The sequence below is a fragment of the Aulonocara sp. 'chitande type north' Nkhata Bay genome, linkage group LG7, assembly GCF_057382095.1.
Source record: "Aulonocara sp. 'chitande type north' Nkhata Bay isolate Kocher_YH1m ecotype deep benthic linkage group LG7, A_spYH_male_GT1.1, whole genome shotgun sequence".
Lineage (NCBI taxonomy): Eukaryota > Metazoa > Chordata > Actinopteri > Cichliformes > Cichlidae > Aulonocara > Aulonocara sp. 'chitande type north' Nkhata Bay.
Genome location: NC_141350.1, coordinates 9556345 through 9568447, shown reverse-complemented (window position 1 = coordinate 9568447; position 12103 = coordinate 9556345).

The following is a 12103-nucleotide window of genomic DNA, read 5'->3' as shown; positions in this document are numbered from 1 at the left end:
ACTGGATGCAATTATCTGACACATAATATAGCTGCTTTTTCAGTGAGCAAATTTATAGTGTTTCATTTACATGCAGTAATTAGCGTGTATAACCATCTATACATTGCACTCACAGTAACCAGGCTAATAAGCATCAGTTAATACCTTGGCAGTCCACCCTATTGTCGTCATTTTGATACTAATTTTGAAACAAACATGGCATCAATCAAAACGTCACTAGAGGAAGTACCCATAAAGTAAATGGCTGACATCACAGAGAATATATCCATTGTCTATTTACAGTATGGATACTTAATATTGAACTAGTAAGTCACTTATTCATGTACTTTTATAAACTTGTAACATAATCTGACATTTTTAATATACAATATGTGATGATGTTTGCAATATAACAAAATATAGAAGCAAGAACTTTCTCTTAGTTACAAATTCATTAGAATTCAGCATTAAAAGAATGATGAACTGCAGCAACCGAAGAAGACTTTTTATTTGTCTTTTAATTTCTCGTTTGTTGCAACCAAATAAAGGCCCAGTACATGCAAAGCAATGGCAGCGTCTCTCTGTCTCTCCTTTTAACTGCAGAGAGTCTTGGCTAGCTACCAGCTACATGTCCAGCCAAATTAAAGACACTTAGGTTAAAACCAGCGGTTTCTCTGGCGCAGTTAGAATCATGAACTTGGAAAAATAATGTGTGTGCAACTTTTTCTTTTACTGTTTACAATTCAAATGTTTTTAAGTAAAAGGGTTTTGAGTGCTTCACTCCTCCTCTGAGCATTTTGAAAAATATTTGGTGCTAAATATATGAACAGACAAGCTGTTACACAGTATGTAGTTACTTTTAATCATTATTTCATGTTTGCATAATTTAGTCAACCCAATCAAAGCAATAAGCATAAATATATACCAAGAGCTGCAAGACTATCAGCTAAGCAAAGATCAGTCTGTATATGATGGATCTTTTTTGCATGTTTGGAGAAGATTGATGTTTTTTTGCGGCCTGTCAAAACTCACTCTTGTAAAGTGCAGAACACTTTTGAATGTTCAGTTTTCTCTTTGACTGTCAGGAAAGATACATCTTTTCTGGATCGGAAACAGAGAAATGTATCATAGACAAATTACTTAATCTCTTACTGCAAATTAGAAACAGAACTGGTGAGATATAACGTGCAAGATTTATGTAGCAATAATAAATAGGAAATCTATTTTTTGGGTTTCTCTGGTGCCATAACCAGAACTGATAATGTTTGAGCTTATCATCACTCTGGTCTTAAAGATGTAACACCCCCCAAGGCCGTTCATTAAGCTGAGTGATTAGAGTACATAAAACATGTGCACAAATACCCTGTGCTGAGAGTCTCTGGTTCAATTCCAGGGTGTCCAAACCATTTTCTGCTAGCCATTGCCCTGTTTTAATCCATTATCACGATCAAATAAAGTATTAAAATGTCACATTAAAAAAATCAAAACAAAAAACATGTGGAGGCTGCATGTTAGTCAAATTCTAATTGATAGCTCACATTTGGCATTTCCTTGAAGAGGCAAAATGCCCTGAAACTGAAAAACACAACTCTACAGGGGGAAGCCTGATCAATAGCTGCTCGAGAGGGGTTGGAGATGAAGTGTTCATTTCTCTAAAGCTACAATAATGACCTAATACCTCCACTTGTGAGTCCACAGAGCTCTCTGTGACTTTGTGTATGTATCTGTGTGTGTTTTATATACACGTGTATCGCTGCCCATGAGTGTAACTGTATGTGTGTGAGTACGTTTGTGCATTTGCCTGAATGTGAAATTGTAGCTCTTCAGCCTAACGGCCAGCTGAGAAAAATGATTCCCTTCTTTCCCATGGGCTGTGAATTTAGAGCTGTTGCATTCAATGCTTTTCTTCCTGCTTCAAAAACCTACCACTAGGAACAGAAAGAAAAAATACTGAAAGGTATTGTAGATTAAAAGCGTAAGAAAAAACACCTCACTGCACAGCTTAAACGAGGGCTGCATTAAGGCACCGACCTCGCTGTGTAGCACCCTACCAATGAATCAGATGTTTACCACATAAATCACTGAGCGTCTTCAGGGGTAGTATAATGAGGTCAGCAGTGTGCTTTTATGTATAACACACCCAACAGCTGTTTGCTGCCACAAATGCTCACATACAGTACATAGCTATAATTTTAAATGGCATAAATTTTAAAAATGTAACACTTTAGAACATTTATATTCATGTACTCAAGAAGTATATTCCAGTAAGTTAAACATATTTGTTATCAGTTACACAGAGATGAAAGAAAACCAGTCAACGGTACGAAAGTCCCTATTGACACTCTGCAAACAGTAAATAATATTAATGCTATGAATAGTGTTTGTATCAAATATTCAAGATGATTTATTATCATAGTAGCATAAATTGGAAAATATGATATTTTCACAGAGTTGGGTTCATTTGTCAACTTGTCTCGACCAACTAAAAACAGCACACACAGGAAGTGAAACTCTTAAAAAACATAGCAAGTTTTTTGATGGAGGGGAAATCCTTGAAACTTTGCATTTAATTATAATTTCATGAAATTAGCATATCACTGTCAAACCAGTGAGATGTGTAAGCACAAAAAGGGAAATAAGGGGGATGAATGCCATTTAAATACGTCACAAATCGCAGCTTTAAACCAAACTCCTAAAATGATTATGGATAATTACTGGCGCACCCTCTGCACTGCAGCTGAATGCTTTCTCTAACATCTGTCTCCGCTAAGAGAATAAGGACAGATCCAAACATCCATTTTTTCATGCTTATCTAATTCAGGGTAATGGGGTTATCACAGGGATGCAGACACCCACTCATACTTTCACCTATGGCCACTCACAACTTAAGTGCAGCAACACGGGTTCGAATCTGACCTGCATTCCTGTCCTGCTTGTCTTCCCCTCTGTCTCTCGCCACTGTATTGTATCATATTTAGATTTTAGTTTCTTCTTTTTTTGGAAAAACCCCCCAAAACAAAACATTTTTGTATTTTCTGTTGAAACAAACTCCTTCTTTAATGTCAGGTTTTAGCTTTTAAAGCTTTCTGTTCTGTAATATTGTATTTTTTATTGACCTAAGTTTTTTTTAATGTTTTAACAGAGTAATTTCAACTTCTGAAATTAAAAAAGCATTTGTAATTCTAATTCAAATTAACAGAACTCATTTTTTTAAGCTCTCGCTGACAGAATTCCTCTATGGAAATGACCACAGTCACCTTTCTTGCATTAGTGATGCAACAACCTTCATATTCAATCTAGTTATTCTTACTGTCACAGTGCCGCCCAGTCAAGGTTTTGGCCATTGGGATGTGAAAGGTGTGGGTTGAAGGGTCTTGTCCTTAAATTGACCTCACCTCACTCTCGCACAACTCTGGGGGTGCGAGAGTGAGGTTTTACACACGTAGATACGGAGTGGTTCGGCGACCGTGACAGCACTTTCTTATATAGTAGTCTGTCAATTTGACTGACAGCATTGTAAAACTTAACTTATTATAATGCGATATATTATTTCAAATATAACCTTCATATACAACTCGATTACAATAACTAATATACTGAACAGAGTATGAGTTTATGACCAGGAGTGAGGGCACTTTTCTCATGTCAATACCACATCAAGCACTTTTCTTCCCTATAATAGAGGCAACAAAAATACCATAGCCTCTCCGCTAGGAAGGGCAAAGATGAACTACGTGGACTTAAAGCGTATGCTTTGCTTAATTAAAAGGGACTGTTACAAATGGAGGAATCAATCATTTACATTTTTGCCCTGGAAAAACAATTTCTGAAGTCCAATTTAATTTTAACCTGAATGCTCAACTCATACTTTCCTAGCAAGTTTTGAAATGAGAGAACACGTCTCCCAGGAAAGTGATCAGAAGTCAGTCCAATTTTCTGAACGCGGGACTTTCCAATCTTGTAAACACTTGCTTCATCAGAACGAACTTCTGTAGCATGCAGTCCTTCTGTATGAGAGTGGAGCTCCGTTCCTCTATAACCTGTAGTGGTCACTTCAAGACCAGGCAGCCTTGTAAACTGTAATGTAAATAATATGGAGAATCTTTCTTAGGTAATGATATGCAAAAAAACGGCTTTGAAAATCTGTCACAAGTTCCTTGGTAACTTCATATGAGGAAGAAAATGACACAGATACCCGTCTATCTTTCCATCCATTTTCATAACCACTTATCTAACTTGAGGTCATAGGTACAGTGCACAAGTCACAGGGCTAACACTAAGACTGAGCCAACCACACACACACACACACATTTCCATCTACACATTTGCTCCCAATATATTTTAGCTGCCTAAGGATGTTACATTATAAATAAGCACTGACAGGGAGACCCTGGGTAACAAATTCACAATGCCATGATGATGAAAATGATCATTCTCTTGGTCATGTCTAACCCAATGGCTTAAATACTGCAAACTCTCCCACTGAAGCTGCTGTTTGGTCTCTGGGCTATGGCGCGAGGCAAATGGACAAGTGGCTACAACTTAATAATGGTAATAATATTGGTAATAATCTCACACTGTAGCTTTTAAACACAGGAAACCTCAACCCCATATATTCATTTATTTCTTTGTATGGTTAAATGAAATTCAATTTGGGTTAACAACATCCCAAAATTTTAGGAAACTGGGTTTAGGTTAAGCTAGTTAATACCTAAACCTGCTACCACTAATACAAAAGGCTGCTGATTCACACAAGCTTCAACCTCAAGGCTATAGGAAATACCCATTACACCAACCAAAGACTACAGTCACAAAACTGTTAAATTTAGAGAGTGCTGAAGTAATTCAGTGTTCAAAGGAATTTAAAACTGGTCTTGTGTGTAGCCGTTAGCGAGTATGTGTGCCTCCAGCTTGCTAGAAGCTTTTGAAGTTTCTTTTCTGCCAGACACAGACTGTTGCAACAGCTTTCCCTTTGGCACAGGGAGACAAACAACACAGGCGTATCTCTTCCACACAAAAATTACAGTACATTACATGCTTCACTCAAATTCACACATACATGTGAACCACATTAAATCCATGCACAGCTCCCATAGGTCTAAGAGAGAAACTAATTAGTTGGAATAATTCAGTGGAGTATCTCAATGGATCTCTCTCTGTAGTGTCAATGCCTTTTGCCAATGCTAATTACTCACTGCTCTCCTAAACTTGAGGGAACACTTGCTGTGTGGGTGCGTAAATATTTGTGTGAGTAGGTGCACGGGGCCATTTAATAAACACACCTTTATTGTATTTCTATTGTAACTTTAAATTCATTACTTCATGGCCCTTTTCAATTAATCATAAAGGGCACCTGAATTGAGCTCTAAGAATCTCATTATTCAAAGTAATCAGTCCCAAAATGGCCCAGCTGAATGCAGCAGTATATTGATTGATTAAGACCTGCTCTTTACTGAAACTATAACAATATGCAGTGCAAAAATCTTGAGCCTCTCTTCTATCTTTATATTTTGATAAGAAAATTGGAATATTTATTGAAATGTGCAAACAAACATGGGATTGAAACTTACTGTTGGATCTCTCTCCTGACCTCCTTTGTGCAGATTGACAATTCTTTGTCAGTTGTCATTCACATCGCTCTGTAAGACCTGGTGCCACTTATTTTGAGAATGATTCTTGTGTAATGTGTCATATCTTTTCTCCTTTTTCCCCCTTTCTTAAGAATGCCTTCTTTTTTCCACTGAGACCAGTTCTGTTGAGGGTTCAGTAAAGAGTAGCTGGATCAACTGAAGCACCAGATGAATCTCTCGCATCCTCTGTCAGGTCTTCGCTGGATTTCTTTCTACTTCCTATTTTTTCCTACATGACTTTCAGAGACTGTTCATCTGCGATACTTTCTTCAGTTGTTTTCTTTTGTTCTCCATCTCCCAAGCAAAAAACTCTTAATCTGTTAAGCCCAAGGGGGGAAGGTTATGGTTTCAAGGGCTGCACCACCAGGTCTGTTGTTTAAATGCAGACATCTATGGTACAGAAATGTCAGAATATCAGCTAAAAACTTACAAAACCATTTCCATGACCACCAAACACGGCAAAAGCAACAAACAATTAAAGAGCGGGCTCCAACCAAAACTCACTGAACCAGCAACAAAAGAACAACAAAATTAGGCTTTAAGTTTGAAAACCATAAGCATAAATTCTATCTTACCTTTGCTGCCTTGCTTCCAAAAAATCCAACACGATAAAACCGCATTTCCTGCAGAGCTACATGTCCCAGTGTGCTTCAAGAGCACTTTCTCGTCATAAATCACCATTTTTTGCTCTACTCGCTTGTTAAGGCAAAGACGCAGTACACACCAGCCAATCGTTGTGTACAGTGTGGCTGTCTGCTATTCAGTACCTAAGAAATTTCAACTTTCACAGACGGTACCAATTTATGCCAAATTGCAAGAAACATTGGAAAAAATTATCATTTTTCAGCATGACAATAATAACACACAGTAGTAATGCAGTAAAAGGATACATGGACATGAAAACACACAGTGGAACACTCTACCAGCCATAAACTGGTTTCTTCATAGCCTGGACCTCAACATTACTGAAGCACTCTGGAATCATATTAAGAGTACAGAACAAAAAGCAGCCAACATCGAAAGAAGAGCTTTGAATGTCCTTCAAGAATTCTGGAGAATTATTCCAAAGACAAGTTAAAGAAACTACACAAAAACTTCAAAAGAGTTCAAGCTGGTCATACCAAGTACTGAGTTTCAAGCTCTTTAGAATAGTTTTTAACTTATAGGCTCCATTTTCATTTAGGCTTGCACATATTTCAATAAATTACTTACAACTATTTCCACTTTTCCATTCTAAAGAAATGAGGGGTGGCTCAAGACTTTTAAACAGTCTTATATAACTTTGTATTTGAATTCCCTAGGTATGTATACAAAGTGGTACAGTACCGTGTATGAGTATAACAATGAGACTAACAAGAAAAAAAAATCTATCTCAACACTAACCTGCATTTTATATGAAAGGGTAATCCCGGTTTCAGATGACAGGCTTTGTATAAACATTTTCTTCATTAAAATCATCCCAAAAGCTTGAAAATCTTGGGGAAACAGTGACATAAGGCACCTGAAAAAAACCTGTAAAAAAAACCCCAAACATCTTTTTAATAAAAAGCTGACTAAGTTTGCCCATTAAAAAAAAACACAAATTACTTTATGATAATAAGATTCACTTTGGTAGAGAACATTAATGAATTTGGTGTCAGTATTAGGTGTGTTGTCCAGAAAAGACAAATAGAGGATAGACAGCTATTACTTCATGGCCTCTATATAATTTGCTATACACCCTAGTAATTCCTTTACATAACACATCAATCAAACAATACTGTATGCTGCTGTAATCCTCACAGCCCCTTTGGGACAACAGAGGCCTCCAATGACACTCATATACACTGACTAAGTGTTGAGGCATTTGTTAATCTTGTAAGCATCCTTTCACTGATCTCTCATTAATTCAGCCCAGAGGGTGACAGGGAGGGTGGGGGGATAAAGAAAGGGAGAGGGCAATGCATGCATTTGAAATTGAGTCAATTAACTGCCGGTGGAAAGGCAGCTCTTCCTCTCTTTTAGAAATATGCTAATGCAAATCATGTTAATCTCTTCTCTCCTGTTGGAACAATTTACAAGGTACTGGCTTTATATCTGCATTTTCTAATTATTATTTTGTGTGTGTCCATTTGACTGTGACCTCTTTGTCTAACTGCATACATAAACATCTATACTTAAAAGTGGAAACCATAGGGCCCAAACTTGGAACCCACTGGTTATTGTCTGATGACTAAAGCACTGTTTTCATGAGACTAGTAGTACCAGTGGACTTTGTATGAGTTACGAACTGCACTAAAACTCCTCACTTCCAACCTTTCTTTAGCAAAGGCATTTTTTGTATTTTTGATTTTAAACCAAGCAATCAATGCAGCTGCCTTCAGTTGCCTTTAGTTTTGTCCTCAGTTGCTGAAAAGCATTCTCTGTCGAGTTGAGAACAGGTCACTGACTTTGCCATTGAAAAATATCCCACTTCTTTACCTTGAAAAACTCTTTGGCTGCTTTAGCAGATTGCTTTGCTCATTATCCATTTGCACTGTGAAGCACTTTCTACAGCCTTATACACTTCAGATTTCATCCTTCTACTTCTGTCATGTCATAACATTACCTCCCTCATGTTTGATAGGGAATGTTGTTGTTTTTTTTGGATCATGAGCCGTTTCTCTCCTCCATACATTTCTCTTCTTATCATTCTGGTCCAAGTTTACCTTGATTTTTCTTTAAAACAGTGCACATTCTTTTGGATATTTTTTACTGGCAACGTGTATTCTGATCTTGCTCTTCTTGAGTCTAACCAGTAGTAGTTTAAGAATATAATCCACCCACTGTTATCATCTTCAATGCCCTGTACCAACATAGAGCAGAGCAGCTATCTGAACGCTACCCCAACAGAAGTCGATTATCTTGTTAATAATTTCACCTCCTCACTACGTACGACTCTGGATACTGTAGCTCCTGTGAAAACTAAGGTCTCTAATCAGAAGTACCTGACTCCGTGGTATAATTCTCAAACACGTACCCTAAAGCAGATGACTCGTAATCTGGAGAGGAAATGGCGTGTCACAAATTTAGAGGATCATCATTTAGCCTGGAGAAATAGTTTGCTGCTTTATAAGAAAGCCCTCCGCAAAGCCAGAACATCTTACTATTCATCACTGATTGAAGTAAATAAGAACAACCCCAGGTTTCTCTTCAGCACTGTAGCCAGGCTGACAAAAAGTCAGAGCTCTTTTGAGCCAACAATCCCTTTAACGTTAACTAGTAATGACTTCATGAACTTCTTCACAAATAAAATTTTTATCATTAGAGAAAAAATTACCAGTAATCATCCCACAGATGTAATATTATCTACAGCTACTCTTAGTACCATTGATGTTAAGTTAGACTCTTTTTCTCTAATTGATCTTTCTGAGTTAACTTCAATAATTACTTCCTCCAAGCCATCAACGTGTCTTTTAGACCCCATTCCTACAAAACTGCTCAAAGAAGTCCTGCCATTAATTAATTCTTCGATCTTAAATATGATCAACCTATCTCTAATGATCGGCTATGTACCACAGGCCTTCAAGCTAGCTGTAGTTAAACCTTTACTCAAAAAGCATCTCTAGACCCAGCAGTCTTAGCTAATTATAGGCCAATCTCCAACCTTCCTTTCATATCAAAAATCCTTGAAAGAGTAGTTGTCAAACAGCTAACAGATCATCTGCAGAGGAATGGTTTATTTGAAGAGTTTCAGTCAGGTTTCAGAGCTCATCACAGCACAGAAACAGCTTTAGTGAAGGTTACAAATGATCTTCTTATGGCCTCTGACAGTGGACTCATCTCTGTGCTTGTCCTGCTAGACCTTAGTGCAGCATTCGATACTGTCGACCATAATATCCTATTAGAGCGATTAGAACATGCTGTAGGTATTACAGGTACTGCACTGCAGTGGTTTGTATCATATCTATCTAATAGACTCCAGTTTGTTCATGTAAATGGAGAGTCCTCTTCACACACTGAGGTTAATTATGGAGTTCCACAGGGTTCAGTGCTAGGACCAATTCTGTTTACATTATACAAGCTTCCCTTAGGCAGTATCATTAGAAGACATAGCATACATTTTCACTGCTATGCAGATGACACCCAGCTCTATCTATCTATGAAGCCAGATAACACACACCAATTAGTTAAACTGCAGGAATGTCTTAGAGACATAAAGACCTGGATGGCTGCTAACTTCATGCTTCTTAATTCAGATAAAACTGAGGTTATTGTACTCGGCCCTGAAAAGCCTAGAAATATGGTATCTAACCAGATTCTTACTCTGGATGGCATTACCTTGGCCTCCAGTAACGCTGTGAGGAACCTTGGAGTCATTTTTGACCAGGACATGTCCTTCAATGCACATATTAAACAAATATGTAAGACTGCGTTCTTCCATTTGCGCAACATCTCTAAAATTAGAAATATCCTGTCTCAGAGTGACGCTGAAAAACTAGTTCATGCATTTTTTACTTCCAGGCTGGATTACTGTAATTCATTATTATCAGGATGTCCAAAAAACTCACTGAAAAGCCTTCAGCTAATCCAAAATGCTGCAGCAAGAGTCCTGACAGGGACTAGAAAGAGAGAGCATATTTCTCCTGTTTTGGCTTCCCTTCATTGGCTTCCTGTTAAATCCAGAATTGAATTCAAAACCCTGCTCCTCACATACAAGGTCTTAAATAATCAGGCCCCATCTTATCTTAATGACCTTGTAGTACCATATCACCCTATTAGAGCACTTCGCTCTCGCTCTGCAGGCCTACTTGTTGTTCCTAGAGTATTTAAAAGTAGAATGGGAGGGAGAGCCTTCAGTTTTCAGGCCCCTCTTCTGTGGAACCAGCTTCCAGTTTGGATTCGGGAGACAGACACTATCTCTACTTTTAAGATTAGGCTTAAAACTTTCCTTTTTGCTAAAGCATATAGTTAGGGCTGGACCAGGTGACCCTGAATCCTCCCTTAGTTATGCTGCAATAGACATAGGCTGCCGGGGGATTCCCATGATGCATTGAGTTTTTCCTTCCAGTCACCTTTCTCACTCACTATGTATTAACAGACCTCTCTGCATTGAATCATATCTGTTATTAACCTCTGTCTCTCTTCCACAGCATGTCTTTTATCCTGTCTTCCTTCTCTCTCCCCAACCGGTCGCAGCAGATGGCCGCCCCTCCCTGAGCCTGATTCTGCCGGAGGTTTCTTCCTGTTAAAAGGGAGTTTTTCCTTCCCACTGTTGCCAAAGTGCTTGCTCATAGGGGGTCATATGATTGTTGGGTTTTTTTCTCTGTATCTATGAAGCGCCTTGAGGCGACTTATGTTGTGATTTGGCGCTATATAAATAAAATTGAATTGAATTGAATAGTAGCAACTCATACTTGAAATTGCAGTGAAATGCTAGAAAAAGGTTGTAATACTTAAATTACACCTGCAATTTTATTTAGAAAACCCCTTGAATTAAAGCTGAAAGTTTGTAAATCAATCACATATCCACTGTGATGGTGCACAGAGGCAAAGATACAAAAATTGTGTCTTTGTTCAAGAAATGATTGACCTTATTGAGATTGATATACGGGGCTCTGCAAAAACATTCACAGCATCCCACAGTATTATCATGAAGATGATAACTGGGGCCAAATTATGTCTGATGTATTACAATCACCCCAATGTACATCCAGAGTTACAAAGACTAAAGAAACCAAAGAAAAATTGTGTTGATTTATTTTTAAAGAGTTGCCACAATTTCATATTTTTTTAGTTCCTTTAACTGAACTTTTAGGCATTTCAGACGTTTATACTGTGTGGAGATAACAGATAAAGTATTCATAGCATTAATTATGAAAGCATGGTCACTTTACTTTTAATAATTGTATATTGCATAAAACTGTGTAGGCAACAGGGTGCGAGGCTTGATCCGAATGCATCTCCAGGCCAGTCTGGCAAAGAGACCACTCAAATCAGAGCAGACAATGAGACAGATGGTGATTTTACACCAACATGGGGAAAGAAATAGCTCTTTAAAATCAAACCTCAGCAAATTACTTTGAAACTAGTTGGCCAGATACAAAAAGGAATCATAACTCTGGGGAAGCAGTCACTGTGAAGCAGAGGTGCTGGAGAGATGATAAACCCGACAAGACGGAAAGCAGCCCTTCCATACCACTTTTAAGATGTCTGCATAATTATCATTTCATTTGCATGTTCTGGAAGATAGTGACTAATGTGAAAAGGCTGACAGACAAGGAACAGAGAGATGTGCAAACAAACAATTACACCCTGACTCTAAATGAGTATCACTTCAAAACAAATTGACAGTTAACTTAAACTCAGCTTAAAAAACATAAACATCCTCTAACAACTGAGGAAAAGCATGCAAAGGTCTACATGTCATTGCCTGTAACAGGAATTTGCCCCACCAGCTGACACCTTAAATATGTAGTACTTTAGCTTTGATATAACTACGCCATGATCATCCTTTCCATATTGAAAAAATACTG